This window comes from Arachis stenosperma, chromosome 10 (genome assembly GCF_014773155.1).
Source record: "Arachis stenosperma cultivar V10309 chromosome 10, arast.V10309.gnm1.PFL2, whole genome shotgun sequence".
NCBI lineage: Eukaryota > Viridiplantae > Streptophyta > Magnoliopsida > Fabales > Fabaceae > Arachis > Arachis stenosperma.
Window position 1 is genome coordinate 101,870,960 of NC_080386.1, and position 17,140 is coordinate 101,888,099.

General features: G+C 40.4%; 2 non-coding genes across 2 annotated transcripts; both read left to right on the forward strand.

The window, feature by feature from the left end:
• Nucleotides 1-8,406: 8,406 nt before the first annotated feature.
• Nucleotides 8,407-8,514, forward strand: LOC130958243 (small nucleolar RNA R71). Its single transcript, XR_009077375.1, has one exon. It is a non-coding gene; the product is annotated as a small nucleolar RNA R71 (small nucleolar RNA).
• Nucleotides 8,515-16,693: 8,179 nt separating this feature from the next.
• LOC130959509 (small nucleolar RNA R71) lies at nt 16,694-16,801 on the forward strand. Its single transcript, XR_009078584.1, has one exon. It is a non-coding gene; the product is annotated as a small nucleolar RNA R71 (small nucleolar RNA).
• The last annotated feature ends 339 nt before the right edge of the window (nt 16,802-17,140 follow it).

The following is a 17,140-nucleotide window of genomic DNA, read 5'->3' on the forward strand; positions in this document are numbered from 1 at the left end:
ATAGTAAACTAGTAACCTAGGTTTACAGAAAATGAGTAAACTATGATAGATAGTGCAGAAATCCACTTCTGGGGCCCACTTGGTGTGTGCTGGGGCTGAGACTAAAGCTTCTCACGTGCCTGGGGCTGTTTTGGGCGTTCAACGCCAGGTTGTAACCTGTTTCTGGCGTTGAACTCCAGCTTGTAACCTGTTTCTGGCGCTGGACGCCAGACAGCAGCATGATACTAGCGTTGAATGCCAGTTTACGTCATCTATCTTCGCGCAAAGTATAAACTATTATATATTGCTGGAAAGCCCTGGATGTCCACTTTCCAACGCCGTTGAGAACGCGCCAATTGGACTCCTGTAGCTCCAGAAAATCCATTTCGAGTGCAGGGAGGTCAGGATCCAACAGCATCAGCAGTCCTTTTTCAGCCTAACTCAGATTTTTGCTCAGCTCCCTCAATTTCAGCCAGAAAATACCTGAAATCACAGAAAAACACACAAACTCATAGTAAAGTCCAGAAATATGATTTTTGCCTAAAAACTAATAATATTCTATTAAAAACTAATTAAAACATACTAAAATCTACATGAAATTACCCCCAAAAAGCGTATAAAATATCCGCTCATCAGTAGTGTAGTGTAGCATTGCTCTCTTAGGGTTTTATTTCCATTTCCATTGTAGCATTTTATAGCAAGCTTTGATCTTTGATTTTGCTTCTTTAATTGTAAGTACTCTCAATTTCCTCTTTAATTATAGCATTTTCACTTTCATTTCCTTTGGTTCAAGTCACTTTGTTCATATTTGAAATTTTGTGTTTCTTGAAGTTTTGATCAATGAATTTTATGTTTCATGCTTCCTTTATGCTTGATTGCTTGTTTATGTTTGGTTTTGTTGATAGTTGGTTATAGTTTTCTATTTTCTCTGTAATTTTCCATGTTTTACTTTTATGCACATAAGATGTTTGTGAAAATGCCAACTCTAGTTTTTGAGAAGATTTTTCCACCTTAGCTTGGGGTTTGAGTTCCTAGGATACTAGAGTCATAATGTCTGACATTTAGTGGTAATTCTTGGGTAGTTAGTTGACTCTTGTTTCCATTGACGCTAGCTTTTTATCAACTAGTTTGGTAAGTTAGCTAGGACTTATGGATTAAGGTCAATTATGCTTGCTTGACTTATTCCTCGATGTTAGGGGTTAACTAAGCGAGATTGACTCATCATAATTTCCATAGTTGTGGTTATGGCGATGATAGGATTCCTTGGATTCTCATTTCCCAAGTCAAGGCTTTTTATGCATTTATAGCATTTTCATTAGTTTTGGTCTTGCTTTCCTTTTGCTTGCATTAATTCCCATTTTGATCATCTCTTAGTTCTTTCATTTCTTAAATTCTTTTAATCTTTTGTTCTTTGATTTGGAAACCACCCTTTTTTGCCTCCGCAACCAAGAGCGTAACACTCTCAATTGCATTCCTAGGGAGAACGACCCGAGGTTGAATTACTCTTGGTAACGTATTTTGAATTGAAAATATCAACTTTGATGTTAAGGATTGTTTGTTGGTCTTGGCTATACTTGCAACAAAGAAGATCACATTTTGATTAATTCTAGATCAACAATAGTCTCATCGTCAAGTTTTTGGCGCCGTTGCCGGGGAAATACAATTGAGTGCTATCTTTTGGTTATTGTAAATATGTTGATAATATAAATATCTTACTTTTTGGTTATTTGGTTATTTTTGCTAATATTTAGGTGTTCGTTTTTTCTTGATTGTTGATGTCTTTTGTTTTTAGTTCTTTCTTTCTTTATGAGATATCACCCTTGTTGCTTAGAGCTTGGTTGTGAATATTTTGTAGGGCATGATGAATTCAAATTGGGATTGCTTCATGGAATGGGAGAATCAATTTAGGGAGGAACCAATTGTGTATGAGCAACACTCATGGCAAACACCTCCCGCATACTACAATGAGCCAAACTCTCCCCTATATGAATATCAAACCCAAGGATATGAGAGATACCCCATACACAACCCTCAACCACCAACCCTTCAAGTACCATGTCATACACCTCTATGGAATCAAAATGTTTACACACCTTGTTACCAACAATATGAACCATCACCCTTTTATACACCACTTCAATATCCCCACCCACATGAACTACCTCCCACATATACAACCTTTCTCCCAACCTTTAAACCTTCTTTTCCACCTCAATGTGAAGTTTTCCAACCCTTACCCCAAGAGGAATAAGACCTTCAAGCATTCTTCCAAGAGCAAGAAGAGTTCTGAAGGAAACAAGGGGAGTTCATGGCCACCATAGCCAAAGCGGTAAACCGCCTAGTCTCGCTATGCTCAAGCAATCAAGACATTTTCCTTGAGGAATGTGGAGGAGCAACTAAGGAGTGTAGAGAGGAGGATAGCATGGAGGCTCAAGGAAAAGAAGAAGAGTTAGAGCTTGAAGTGCAACAAGAGAAAGAAAGGGAAATATGTGAGCTAGAGGAAAGAAATGGAGAATTGAGAGAGATTGATCAACATGAGAATTCCATCATTGGTAATTTTTTGTCCTCCTTGGTCAATCCTCTCAATGATCCCAAAGAGCCTCTTCCCATTGAGTTTGATAGAGACTTGGAGGTAGACTTCTCACAACCTCCATGTTACGACTTAAGTGATAGGGTAGAGGATGAAGAGGTGGGTAAGGAAGCAACACCAAACCAATGACAAATTGAGTGGGTAACTGGTGCACGAAATTGTGATCATCAATGGCGCCATCAACATGGTACGCTCAATTGCAATCTCAACTCTTTATCACAACTTCGCACAACTAACCAGCAAGTGCACTGGGTCGTCCAAGTAATAAACCTTACGCGAGTAAGGGTCGATCCCACGGAGATTGTTGGTATGAAGCAAGCTATGGTCATCTTGTAAATCTCAGTTAGGCAGATTCAAATGGTTATGGAGGATTAATGATTAAAAGATAAATAAAACATAAAATAAAGATAGAGATACTTATGTAATTCATTGGTGAGAATTTCAGATAAGAGTATGGAGATGCTTTGTCCCTTCCGTCTCTCTGCTTTCCTACTGTCTTCATCCAATCCTTCTTACTCCTTTCCATGGCAAGCTGTATGTTGGGCATCACCGTTGTCAATGGCTACATTCCCGTCCTCCCAGTGAAAATGTTCAACGCGCTCTGTCACACCACGGCTATTCATCTGTCGGTTCTCGATCATGTCGGAATAGAATCCAGTGATTCTTTTGCGTCTGTCACTAACGCCCCACAATCGCGAGTTTGAAGCTTGTCACAGTCATTCAATCCCTGAATCCTACTCAGAATACCACAGACAAGGTTTAGACCTTCCGGATTCTCAAGAATGGCCGCCAATGGATTCTAGCTTATACCACGAAGATTCTGATTAAGGAATCCAAGAGATATCCACTCAAGCCTTGTTTACATGTAGAACGGAAGTGGTTGTCAGGCACGCGTTCATAAGTGAGAATGATGATGAGCGTCACATAATCATCACATTCATCATGTTCTTGAGTGAAAATGAATATCTTAGAACAAGAATAAGCTGAATTGAATGGAAAATAGTAGTAATTGCATTGATACTCGAGGTACAGCAGAGCTCCACACCTTAATCTATGGTGTGTAGAAACTCCACTGTTGAAAATACATAAGAACAAGGTCTAGGCATGGCCGAATGGCCAGCCCCCATGATCTAAAAACTAGACGTCCAAAGATATGATCTAAGACAGCATAGGACTGATCAAAGATTCAAAGATGAAAATACAATAGCAAAAGGTCCTATTTATAGAGAACTAGTAGCTTAAGGTTTACAAAAAATGAGTAAATGACGTAAAAATTCACTTCCGGGCCCACTTGGTGTGTTCTTGGGCTGAGCATTGAAGCATTTTTGTGTAGAGTCTTCTCTTGGAGTTAAACGCCAGCTTTTGTGTCAGTTTGGGCGTTTAACTCCCACTTTTGTGCCAGTTCCGGCGTTTAACGCCGGGCAGTCTTGAGCTGATTTGGAACACCGGTTTGGGCCATCAAATCTCGAGCAAAGTATGAACTATTATATATGTCTGGAAAGCCCAGGATGTCTACTTTCCAACGCAATTGAGAGCGCGCCAATTGGGCTTCTGTAGCTCCAGAAAATCCACTTCGAGTGCAGGGAGGTCAGAATCCAATAGCATCTGCAGTCCTTTTCAGCCTTTGAATCAGATTTTTGCTCAGGTCCCTCAATTTCAGCCAGAAAATACCTGAAATCACAGAAAAACACACAAACTCATAGTAAAGTCCAGAAAAGTAAATTTTAAATAAAAACTAATAAAAATATAATAAAAACTAACTAAAATATACTAAAAACATACTAAAAATAATGCCAAAAAGCGTATAAATTATCAGCTCATCACAACACCAAACTTAAATTATTGCTTGTCCCCAAGCAACTAAAAATCAAATAGGATAAAAAGAAGAGAATATACAATGAATTCCAAAAACATCTATGAAGATCAGTATTAATTAGATGAGCGGGGCTTTCAGCTTTTTGCCTCTGAACAGTTTTGGCATCTCACTTTATCCTTTGAAATTCAGAATGATTGGCTTCTATAGGAACTTAGAATCCGGATAGTGTTATTGATTCTCCTATTTAAGTATGATGATTCTTGAACACAGCTACTTTATGAGTCTTGGCCGTGGCCCAAAGCACTCTGTTTTTCAGTATTACTACCGGATACATCCATGCCACAGACACATAATTGGGTGAACCTTTTCAGATTGTGACTCAGCTTTGCTAGAGTCCCAATTAGAGGTGTCCGGGTTCTTAAGCACACTCTTTTTGCTTCGGATCACGACTTTAACCGCTTAGTCTCAAGTTTTCACTTGACACCTTCACGCCACAAGCACATGATTAGGGACAACTTGGTTTAGCCGCTTAGGCCAGGATGTTATTCCTGTAGGCCCTCCTATCCGCTGATACTCAAAGCCTTGGATCCTTTTTATTACCCTTGCCTTTTGGTTTAAAGGGCTATTGGCTTTTTCTGCTTGCTCTCTTTTTTTTTTTTTGAATTCACTGCTTTTTCTTGCTTCAAGAATCATTTTTATGATTTTTCAGATCCTTAGTAACATGTCTCCTTTTTCATCATTCTTTCAAGAGCCAACAATTTTAACATTCATGAACAACAAATTCAAAAGACATATGCACTGTTCAAGCATACATTCAGAAATCAAAAGTATTGCCACCACATCAAAATAATTAATCTGTTATAAAATTCGAAATTCATGCAATTCTTCTCTTTTTCAATTAAGAACATTTTTCATTTAAGAAAGGTGATGGATTCATAGGACATTCATAATTTTAAGGCATAGAAAGTAAGACACCAACGATCATAAGACACAAACATAAATAAAACATATTGCATAATTTTTGAAAAACAGAAAAATAAAGAACAAGGAGATTAAAGAACGGGTCCACCTTAGTGATGGCGACTTGTTCTTCCTCTTTAAGATCTTATGGAGTGCTTGAGCTCCTCAATGTCTCTTCCTTGCCTTTGTTGCTCCTCTCTCATGACTCTTTGGTCTTCTCTAATTTCATGGAGGAGGATGGAATGTTCTTGGTGCTCCACCTTTAGTTGTCCCATGTCGGAACTTAATTCTCCTAGGGAGGTGTTAATTTGCTCCCAATAGTTTTGTAGAGGAAAGTGCATCCCTTGAGGCATCTCAGGGATTTCATGATGAGGAATTTTCTCATGCTCATGTCTATGAGTGGGATCTCCTGTTTGCATTGAGCTCCTTCCACACAGATATCCATAAGGACTTGGTCCAACCTTTGATTAAAGTTGACCTTTTTTGAGTTTGAAAAGGGACCTCAGGGATCACCTTCTTCTTGGCCACAACTTCATAGAAGTGGTCTTGATGCACCCTTGAGATGAATCTCTCCATCTCCCATGACTCGGAGGTGGAGGCTTTTGCCTTCCCTTTCCTCTTTCTAGAGGTTTCTCCGGCCTTAGGTGCCATAAATGGTTATAGAAAAATAAAAAGAAACGCTGTTACCACACCAAACTTAGAAGGTTTGCTCGTCCTTGAGCAAAAGAAGAAAGAAGGACGGAGAAGAAGAAGAAAATGGAGGAGATGGAGGGGGGCTTTGTGTTTCGGCCAAGGGGGAGAAGTAGTGTGTATGATGTGTGAAAATGAGGGGGTGAAGATGGTTTTATATAGGGGTGAAGAGGGGGGAAAGTGGTTTGAATTTGAATGGTGAGGTAGGTGGGGTTGGTGGGGATCCTGTGGGGTCCACATATTCTGAGGTGTCAAGGATAGCTTATCCCTGCACCAAGTGGCGTGCAAAATGCCCTTTCTGCCAATCCTGGCGTTAAACGCCGGGCTGCTGCCCTTTTCTGGCATTAAACGCCAGTATGGTGCCCCTTTCTGGCGTTAAACGCCAGTCTGGTATCCCTTTCTGGCGTTAAACGCCCAGAATGGTGCCAGACTGGGCGTTAAACGCCCATTTGCTGCCCTTACTGGCGTTTAAACGCTAGCAAGCTTTTCCTCCAGGGTGTGCTATTTTTCTTTCTGTTTTTCATTCTGTTTTTGCTTTTTCAATTGTTTTTTGTGACTTCACATGATCATCAACATATAGAAAACATAAAATAACAATGGAAAATAGATAAATATAACATTGGGTTGCCTCCCAACAAGCGCTTCTTTTATGTCAGTAGCTTGACAGTGGGCTCTCATGGAGCCTCACAGATGTTCAGAGCAATGTTGGAACCTCCCAACACCAAACTTAGAGTTTGAATGTGGGGGTTCAACACCAAACTTAGAATTTGGTTGGCCTCCCAACACCAAACTTAGAGTTTGACTGTGGGGGCTCTGTTTGACTCTGTTTTGAGAGAAGCTCTTCATGCTTCCTCTCCATGGTTACAGAGGGATATCCTCGAGCCTTAAACACAAAGGATTCTTCATTCACTTGAATGATCAAATCTCCTCTGTCAACATCAATCACAGCCTTTACTGTGGCTAGGAAGGGTCTGCCAAGGATGATGGATTCATCCATGCACTTCCCAGTCTCTAGGACTATGAAATCAGCAGGGATGTAATGGTCTTCAATCTTTACAAGAACATCCTCTACAAGCCCATAAGCTTGTTTTCTTGAATTGTCTGCCATCTCCAGTGAGATTCTTGCAGCTTGTACCTCAAAGATCTCTAGTTTCTCCATTACAGAGAGAGGCATGAGGTTTATGCTTGACCCTAGGTCACACAGAGCCTTCTCAAAGGTCATGGTGCCTATGGTACAAGGTATTGAGAACTTTCCAGGATCCTGTCTCTTTTGAGGTAATCTCTGCCTAGTCAAGTCATCCAGTTCTTTGGTGAGCAAAGGAAGTTCATCCTCCCAAGTCTCATTACCAAATAACTTGTTATTTAGCTTCATGATTGGTCCTAGGTACTTAGCAACTTGCTCTTCAGTGACATCTTCATCCTCTTCAGAGGAAGAATACTCATCAGAGCTCATGAATGGCAGAAGTAAATCCAATAGAATCTCTATGGTCTCAATATGAGCCTCAGATTCCCATGGTTTCTCATTAGGGAACTCATTGGAGGCCAGTGAACGTCCATTGAGGTCTTTCTCAGTGGCAATCACTGCCTCTTTCTCCTCTCCAAATTCGGCCATGTTGATGGCCTTACACTCTCCTTTTGGATTCTCTTCTGTATTACTTGGAAGAGTACTAAGAGGGAGTTCAGTAACTTTCTTACTCAGCTGACCCACTTGTGCCTCCAAGTTTCTAATGGAAGACCTTGTTTCAGTCATAAAACTTTGAGTGGTTTTGATTAGATCAGAGACCATGGTTGCTAAGTCAGAGTGGCTCTGCTTAGAATTCTCTGTCTGTTGCTGAGAAGATGATGGAAAAGGCTTGCCATTGCTAAACCTGTTTCTTCCACCATTATTGTTGTTGAAACCTTGTTGAGGTCTCTGTTGATCCTTCCATGAGAGATTTGGATGATTTCTCCATGAAGGATTATAGGTGTTTCCATAGGGTTCTCCCATGTAATTCACCTCTTCCATTGATGGGTTCTCAGGATCATAAGCTTCTTCTTCAGATGAAGCGTCCTTAGTACTGCTTGGTGCAGCTTGCATTCCAGACAGACTTTGAGAAATCATATTGACTTGCTGAGTCAATATTTTGTTCTGAGCCAATATGGCATTCAGAGTATCAATCTCAAGAACTCTTTTCTTCTGATTCGTCCCATTGTTCACAGGATTCCTTTCAGAAGTGTACATGAATTGGTTATTCGCAACCATTTCAATCAGTTCCTGAGCTTCTGGAGGCGTCTTCTTCAGATGAAGAGCTCCTCCAGCAGAGCTGTCCAATGACATCTTGGACAGTTCAGACAGACCATCATAGAAGATACCTATGATGCTCCATTCTGAAAGCATGTCAAAAGGACACCTTCTGATCAATTGCTTGTATCTTTCCCAAGCTTCATAGAGGGATTCACCTTCCTTCTGTCTGAAGGTTTGGACTTCCACTCTAAGCTTACTCAATTTTTGAGGTGGAAAGAACTTTGCCAAGAAGGCATTGACTAGCTTTTCCCAAGAGTTCAGGCTTTCTTTAGGTTGTGAATCCAACCATATCCTAGCTCTGTCTCTTACAACAAAAGGGAATAGCATAAGTCTGTAGACCTCAGGGTCAACCCCATTGGTCTTGACAGTGTCACAGATTTGCAAGAATTCAGCTAAAAACTGATGAGGATCTTCCAATGGAAGTCCATGGAACTTGCAATTCTGTTGCATTAGAGAAACTAATTGAGGTTTAAGCTCAAAGTTGTTTGCTCCAATGACAGGGATAGAGATGCTTCTCCCATAGAAGTCGGGAGTAGGTGCAGTAAAGTCACCCAGCACCTTCCTTGCATTGTTGGCATTGTTGTTGTTTTCAGCTGCTATGTCTTCTTCTTGTTTGAAGATTTCTGTTAGGTCCTCTACAGAGAGTAGTGCTTTAGCTTCTCTTAGCTTTCGCTTCAAGGTCCTTTCAGATTCAGGGTCAGCCTCAACAAGAATGCTTTTGTCTTTGCTCCTGGTCATATGAAAGAGAAGAGAACAAGAAAGTATAGAATCTTCTATGTCACAGGATAGAGATTCCTTGAGGTGTCAGAGGAAAAGAAGAATAGAAGGAGGAGGTAGAAGAATTCGAACTTATCAAGAGGGATAGAGTTCGAATTGTGCATTGAGGAGGAGTGTTAGTCCATAAATAGAAGGATGTGAGAAGAGGGGAAGAATTTTCGAAAATAAATTAAAAGATTTTGAAGAAATTTTGAAAAATTGAAGAATGATTTTCGAAAATTAAAGTTGGGAAAGAGATAAAGTGATTTTTGAAAAAAGATTTTGAAATTAGAAATCAAAAAGATATGATTGAAAAGTTATGATTTTAAAAAGATATGATTGAAAAGATATGATTGAAAAACAATTTAAAAAGATTTGATTTTTAAAATTAATGACTTGGCTAACAAGAAATTTAAAAGATATGATTCAGACATTAAACCTTTCTCAACAGAAAAGGTAACATACTTGAAATGTTTGAATCAAATCATTAATTGTTAGCAAGTATTTTTGAAAAATGGAAAGAAATTGATTTTGAAAATATATGATTGAAAAGATATGATTTGAAAAAGATTTGATTTTGAAAAATTATGGAAACTTGAAAAAAAATCTGAATTAAAAACAAAATCTTTCCTCTTGTGCCATCCTGGCATTAAACGCCCAGAATGGTATCCATTTTGGCGTTTAACACCCAAAACTCTACCTTTTTGGGCGTTAAACACCCAGCCAGGTACCCTGGCTGGCGTTTAAATTCCAGTTTTCCTTCCTCACTGGGCGTTTTGAACGCCCAGCTTTTTCTGTGTAATTTCTCTGCTGTATGTTTTGAATCTTCAATTCTCTGTATTATTGACTTGAAAAGACACAATTTAAAAATTTTTGGATTTTTTAATGATGAGGAACAATCAAAATGCAACTAAACATGGAAAACTAAGATTAAATCAACAATGCATGCAAGACACCAAACTTAGAAGTTTGTATACTAAGGACTATAACAATTTGAAAAATGCATATGAGAAACAACTAAACACACAAAACAAGATAATTTAAAGATCAGAGCAAGGAAATCATCAAGAACAACTTGAAGATCAATGAAGAACATAATGCATGTAATTTTCAAAAATTAGAAGACTAAAAACATGCAATGGACACCAAACTTAAAAATTAGACACTAGACTCAAACAAGAAACATAAAATTATTTTTGGTTTTAAGATTTTATAATTTTTTTGGATTTTTCAAAAATTGAGTGGAAAAGAAAATAAAGAGGATCAAAACTTTTAATAAGAATTCCAGGAATCATGCAATGTTAGTCTAAAGCTTCAGTCTAAAAAGGATTAGACATGTCTGGCTGGTGCGCGAAATTGTGATCACTACACAACTTTGCACAACTAACCAGCAAGTGCACTGGGTCGTCCAAGTAATACCTTACGCGAGTAAGGGTCGATCCCACGGAGATTGTTGGTATGAAGCAAGCTATGGTCACCTTGTAAATCTCAGTCAGGCAGACTCAAATGGGTATAGTGGTATACGAATAAAGCATAAAGATAAAGATAGAGGTACTTATGTAATTCATTGGTAGGAACTTCAGATAAGCGTATGAAGATGCCTTCCCTTCCGTCTCTCTGCTTTCCTACTGTCTTCATCCAATCCTTCTTACTCCTTTCCATGGCAAGCTCATGTAGGGTTTCACCGTTGTCAGTGGCTACCTCCCATTCTCTTAGTGAAAATGTTCCTATGCTCTGTCACAGCATATGGCTAATCAGCTGTCGGTTCTCGGTCAGGCCGGAATAGAATCCATTGATTCTTTTGCGTCTGTCACTAATGCCCCGCCTACTAGGAGTTTGAAGCACGTCACAGTCATTCAGTCATTGAATCCTACTCAGAATACCACAGACAAGGTTTAGACCTTCCGGATTCTCTTGAATGCCGCCATCAGTTCTCGCCTATACCACGAAGACTCTGATCTCACGGAATGGCTGGCTCGTTTGTCAGGCGAGCACTCGGTTGTCAGGCGATCAACCATGCATCGTGTATCAGGAATCCAAGAGATAAACACTAGAGCCTTGTTTGCTTGTAGAACAGAAGTGGTTGTCAGTCACTTTGTTCATAAGTGAGAATGATGATGAGTGTCACGGATCATCACATTCATCAAGTTGAAGAACAAGTGATATCTTGGACAAAGAACAAGCGGAATTGAATAGAAGAACAATAGTAATTGCATTAATACTCGAGGTACAGCAGAGCTCCACACCTTAATCTATGGTGTGTAGAAACTCCACCGTTGAAAATACATAAGAACAAGGTCTAGGCATGGCCGAATGGCCAGCCTCCCAAATGATCTAAGAACTAGATGTCCAAAGATGGCTAGATACCAAGATGTCCAAATACAATAGTAAAAGGTCCTATATATAGAGAATTAGTAGCCTAAGGTGTACAGAGATGAGTAAATGACATAAAAATCCACTTCCGGGCCCACTTGGTGTGTGCTTGGGCTGAGCATTGAAGAAATTTCGTGTAGAGACTCTTCTTGGAGTTAAACGCCAGCTTTTATGCCAGTTTGGGCGTTTAACTCCCATTTAGGTGCCAGTTCCGGCGTTTAACGCTGGAATTTCTGAGGGTGACTTTGAACGCCGGTTTGGGCCATCAAATCTTGGGCAAAGTATGGACTATCATATATTGCTGGAAAGCCCAGGATGTCTACTTTCCAACGCCGTTGAGAGCGCGCCAATTGGGCTTCTGTAGCTCCAGAAAATCCACTTCGAGTGCAGGGAGGTCAGAATCCAACAGCATCTGTAGTCCTTTTCAGTCTCTGGATCAGATTTTTGCTCAGGTCCCTCAATTTCAGCCAGAAAATACCTAAAATCACAGAAAAACACACAAACTCATAGTAAAGTCCAGAAAAGTTGATTTTAACTAAAAACTAATAAAAATATACTAAGAACTCAACTAAAACTACTAAAAACATACTAAAAACAATGCCAAAAAGGGTACAAATTATCCGCTCATCACAACACCAAACTTAAATTGTTGCTTGTCCTCAAGCAACTGAAGATCGAATAAGATAAAAAGAAGAGAATATGCAATGAACTCCAAAAACATCTATGAAGATCAGTATTAATTAGATGAGCGGGGCTTTTAGCTTTTTGCCTCTGAACAGTTTTGGCATCTCACTCTATCCTTTGCAACTCAGAATGATTGGCTTCTTTAGGAACTCAGAATCCAGATAGTGTTATTGATTCTCCTAGTTAAGTATGATGATTCTTGAACACAACTACTTTATGAGTCTTGGCCGTGGCCCAAAGCACTCTGTCTTCCAGTATTACCACCGGATACATACATGCCACAGACACATAATAGGGTGAACCTTTTCAGATTGTGACTCAGCTTTGCTAGAGTCCCCAATTAGAGGTGTCTAGGGTTCTTAAGCACACTCTTTTTGCCTTGGATCACGACTTTATTTCTTTCTTTTTTTTTCTTTCTTTTTCTCTTTCTTTTTTTCGGTTTTTTTTCGCCTCTTTTTTTTTTGTATTCACTGCTTTTTCTTGCTTCAAGAATCATTTTTATGATTTTTCAGATCCTCAGTAACATGTCTCCTTTTTCATCATTCTTTCAAGAGCCAACATTCATGAACCACAAATTCAAAAGACATATGCACTGTTTAAACATACATTCAGAAGACAAAAGTAATGCCACCACATCAAAATAATTAAACTGCTATAAAATTCAAAATTCATGCAATTCTTTTTCTTTTTCAATTAAGAACATTTTTTTTTATTTAAGAAAGGTGATGGATTCATAGGACATTCATAACTTTAAGGCGTAGACACTAAGACACTAATGATCACAAGACACAAACATGGGCAAATATAAGCAGTAATTTTCGAAAAACAAAAATAAAGAACAAGGAGATTAAAGAACGGGTCCACCTTAGTGATGGCGGCTCTTTCTTCCTCTTGAAAATCCTATGGAGTGCTTGAGCTCCTCAATGTCTCTTCCTTGTCTTTGTTGCTCCTCTCTCATGATCCTTTGATCTTCTCTAATTTCATGGAGGATGATGGAGTGTTCTTGATGCTCCACCCTTAGTTGTCCCATGTTGGAACTCAATTCTCCTAGGGAGGTGTTCAGTTGCTCCCAATAGTTTTGTGGAGGAAAGTGCATCCCTTGAGGCATCTCAGGGATCTCATGATGAGAGGGGTCTCTTGTGTGCTCCATCCTTTTCTTAGTGATGGGCTTATCCTCATCAATGGGGGTGTCTCCCTCTATGTCAACTCCAACTGAATAACAGAGGTGACAAATGAGATGAGGAAAGGCTAACCTTGCTAAGGTAGAGGACTTGTCCGCCACCTTATAGAGTTCTTGGGCTATAACCTCATGAACTTCCACTTCTTCTCCAATCATGATGCTATGAATCATGATGGCCCGGTCTAGAGTAACTTCGGACCGGTTGCTAGTGGGAATAATTGAGCGTTGGATAAACTCCAACCATCCTCTAGCCACGGGTTTGAGGTCATGCCTTCTCAATTGAACCGGCTTCCCTCTTGAATCTCTCTTCCATTGGGCGCCCTCTTCACATATGACTGTGAGGACTTGGTCCAACCTTTGATCAAAATTGACCCTTCTAGTGTAAGGATGTTCATCTCCTTGCATCATGGGCAAATTGAATGCCAACCTTACACTTTCCGGACTAAAATCCAAGTATTTCCCCCGAACCATAGTAAGATAATTCTTTGGATCCGGGTTCACACTTTGATCATGGTTCTTGGTGATCCATGCATTGGCATAGAACTCTTGAACCATCAAGATTCCGACTTGTTGAATGGGAATGGTAAGAACTTCCCAACCTCTTCTTCGGATCTCATGTCGGATCTCCGGATATTCACCCTTTTTGAGTGAAAAAGGGACCTCGAGGATCACCTTCTTCAAGGCCACAACTTCATAGAAGTGGTCTTGATGCACCCTTGAGATGAATCTCTCCATCTCCCATGACTCGGAGGTAGAAGCTTTTGCCTTCCCTTTCCTCTTTCTAGAGGTTTCTCCGGCCTTGGATGCCATATATGGTTATGGAAAAACGAAAAAGCAACACTTTTACCACACCAAACTTAAAAGGTTTGCTCGTCCTCGAGTAAAAGAAGAAAGAAGAGAGTAGAAGAAGAAGAAATGAGGAAGAAGGGAGTGGCTTTTGTGTTCGGCCAAAGAGGGGGAGAAGTGGTGTTTAGGTTGTGTGAAAATGAAGGGGTGAAGAGGGGTTTATATAGGAGAGGGGGGGTCATGGTTCGGCCATTGATGGGTGGGTTTGGGAGGGAAAGTGGTTTGAATTTGAATGGTGAGGTAGGTGGGGTTTTATGAAGGATGGATGTGAGTGGTGAAGAGAAAGATGGGATTTGATAGGTGAAGGGTTTTTGGGGAAGAGGTATTGAGGTGATTGGTGAATGGGTGAAGAAGAGAGAGAGAGTGGTGGGGTTGGTGGGGATCCTGTGGGGTCCACAGATCCTGTGGTGTCAAGGAAGAGTCATCCGTGCACCAAATGGCATTCAAAATCACGTTTTGAGCCATTTCTGGCGTTAAACGCCGGGCTGGTGCCCATTCTTGGCGTTTAACGCCAGGTTCTTGCCCTTTTCTGGCGTTTAACGCCAGTCTGGTGCCCCTTTCTGGCGTTAAACGCCCAGAATGGTGCCAGACTGGGCGTTAAACGCCCAACTGCTAGCCTCACTGGCGTTTAAACGCCAGTGGGTTCTTCCTCCAGGGTGTGCTGTTTTTCTTCCTGTTTTTCATTCTGTTTTTGCTTTTTCAATTGATTTTGTGTCTTCTTATGATCATCAACCTACAAAAAAAAACATAAAATAACAAAAGAAATGGATAAAATATAACATTGGGTTGCCTCCCAACAAGCGCTTCTTTAATGTCAGTAGCTTGACAGATGGCTCTCATGGAGCCTCACAAATGATCAGAGCAATGTGGGAACCTCCCAACACCAAACTTAGAGTTTGAATGTGGGGGTTCAACACCAAACTTAGAGTTTGGTTGTGGCCTCCCAACACCAAACTTAGAGTTTGACTGTGGGGGCTCTGTTTGACTCTGATTTGAGAGAAGCTCTTCATGCTTCCTCTCCATGGTGACAGAGGGATATCCTTGAGCCTTAAACACAAAGGATTCTTCATTTACTTGAATGATCAGTTCGCCTCTATCAACATCAATCACAGCCTTTGCTGTGGCTAGGAAGGGTCTGCCAAGGATGATGGTTTCATCCATGCACTTCCCAGTCTCTAGGACTATGAAATCAGCAGGGATGAAATGGTTTTCAATCTTCACCAAAACATCCTCTACAAGTCCATGAGCTTGTTTTCTTGAGTTGTCTGCCATCTCTAATGAGATTCTTACAGCTTGCACCTCAAAGATCCCTAGCTTCTCCATTACAGAGAGAGGCATGAGGTTTACACTTGACCCTAAGTCACACAGTGCCTTCTTGAAGGTCATGGTGCCTATGGTACAAGGTATTGAAAACTTCCCAGGATCTTGTCTCTTTTGAGGTAATTTCTGCCTAGACAAGTCATCCAGTTCTTTGGTGAGCAAAGGAGATTCATTCTCCCAAGTCTCATTTCCAAATAACTTGTCATTTAGCTTCATGATTGCTCCAAGGTATTTAGCAACTTGCTCTTCAGTGACATACTCATCCTCTTCAGAGGAAGAATACTCATCAGAGCTCATAAATGGCAGAAGTAAGTTCAGTGGAATCTCTATGGTCTCATTTTGAGCCTCAGATTCCCATGGTTCCTCATTGGGGAACTCAGTGGAGGTCAGTGTACGCCCATTGAGGTCTTCCTCAGTGGCGTTCACTTCCTCTTCTTCCTCCCAAAATTCGGCCATGTTGATGGCCTTGCACTCTCCTTTTGGATTTTCTTCTGTGTTGCTTGTGAGAGTACTAGGAGGGAGTTCAGTAACTTTCTTGCTCAGCTGTCCCACTTGTGCTTCCAAATTCCTAATGGAGGACCTTGTTTAAGTCATGAAACTTTGAGTGGTTTTGATTAGATCAGAGACCATGGTTGCTAAGTCAGAGGGGTTCTGCTTAGAATTCTCTGTCTGTTGCTGAGAAGATGATGGAAAAGGCTTGCCATTGCTAAACCTGTTTCTTCCACCATTATTGTTATTGAAACCTTGTTGAGGTCTCTCTTGATTCTTCCATGAGAAATTTGGATGATTTCTCCATGAAGAATTATAGGTGTTTCCATAGGGTTCTCCTAGGTAATTCACCTCTTCCATTGAAGGGTTCTCAGGATCATAGGCTTCTTCTTCAGATGAAGCATCCTTAGTACTGCTTGGTGCATTTTGCATTCCAGACAGACTTTGAGAAATCAAATTGACTTGTTGAGTCAATATCTTGTTCTGAGCCAATATGGCATTCAGAGCATCAATCTCAATAACTCCTTTCTTCTGATTAGTCCCATTGTTCACAGGATTCCTTTCAGAAGTGTACATGAATTGGTTATTTGCCACCATTTCAATCAGCTCTTGGGCTTCTGTAGGCGTCTTCTTCAAATGAAGAGATCCTCCAGCAGAGCTATCCAAAGACATCTTGGATAGTTCAGAGAGACCATCATAGAAAATACCTATGATGCTCCATTCAGAAAGCATGTCAGAAGGACATTTTCTGATTAATTGTTTGTATCTTTCCCAAGCTTCATAGAGGGATTCTCCATCCTTCTGTCTGAAGGTTTGGACTTCCACTCTAAGCTTACTCAATTTTTGAGGTGGAAAGAACTTTGCCAAGAAGGCATTGACTAGCTTTTCCCATGAGTCCAGGCTTTCTTTAGGTTGTGAGTCCAACCATGTCCTAGCTCTGTCTCTTACAGCAAAAGGGAATAGCATAAGTCTGTAGACCTCAGGGTCTACCCCATTAGTCTTGACAGTGTCACTGATTTGCAAGAATTCAGCTAAAAACTGATGAGGATCTTCCATTGGAAGTCCATGAAACTTGCAATTCTGTTGCATTAGAGAAACTAATTGAGGCTTAAGCTCAAAGTTGTTTGCTCCAATGGCAGGGATAGAGATGCTTCTCCCATAGAAGTCGGGAGT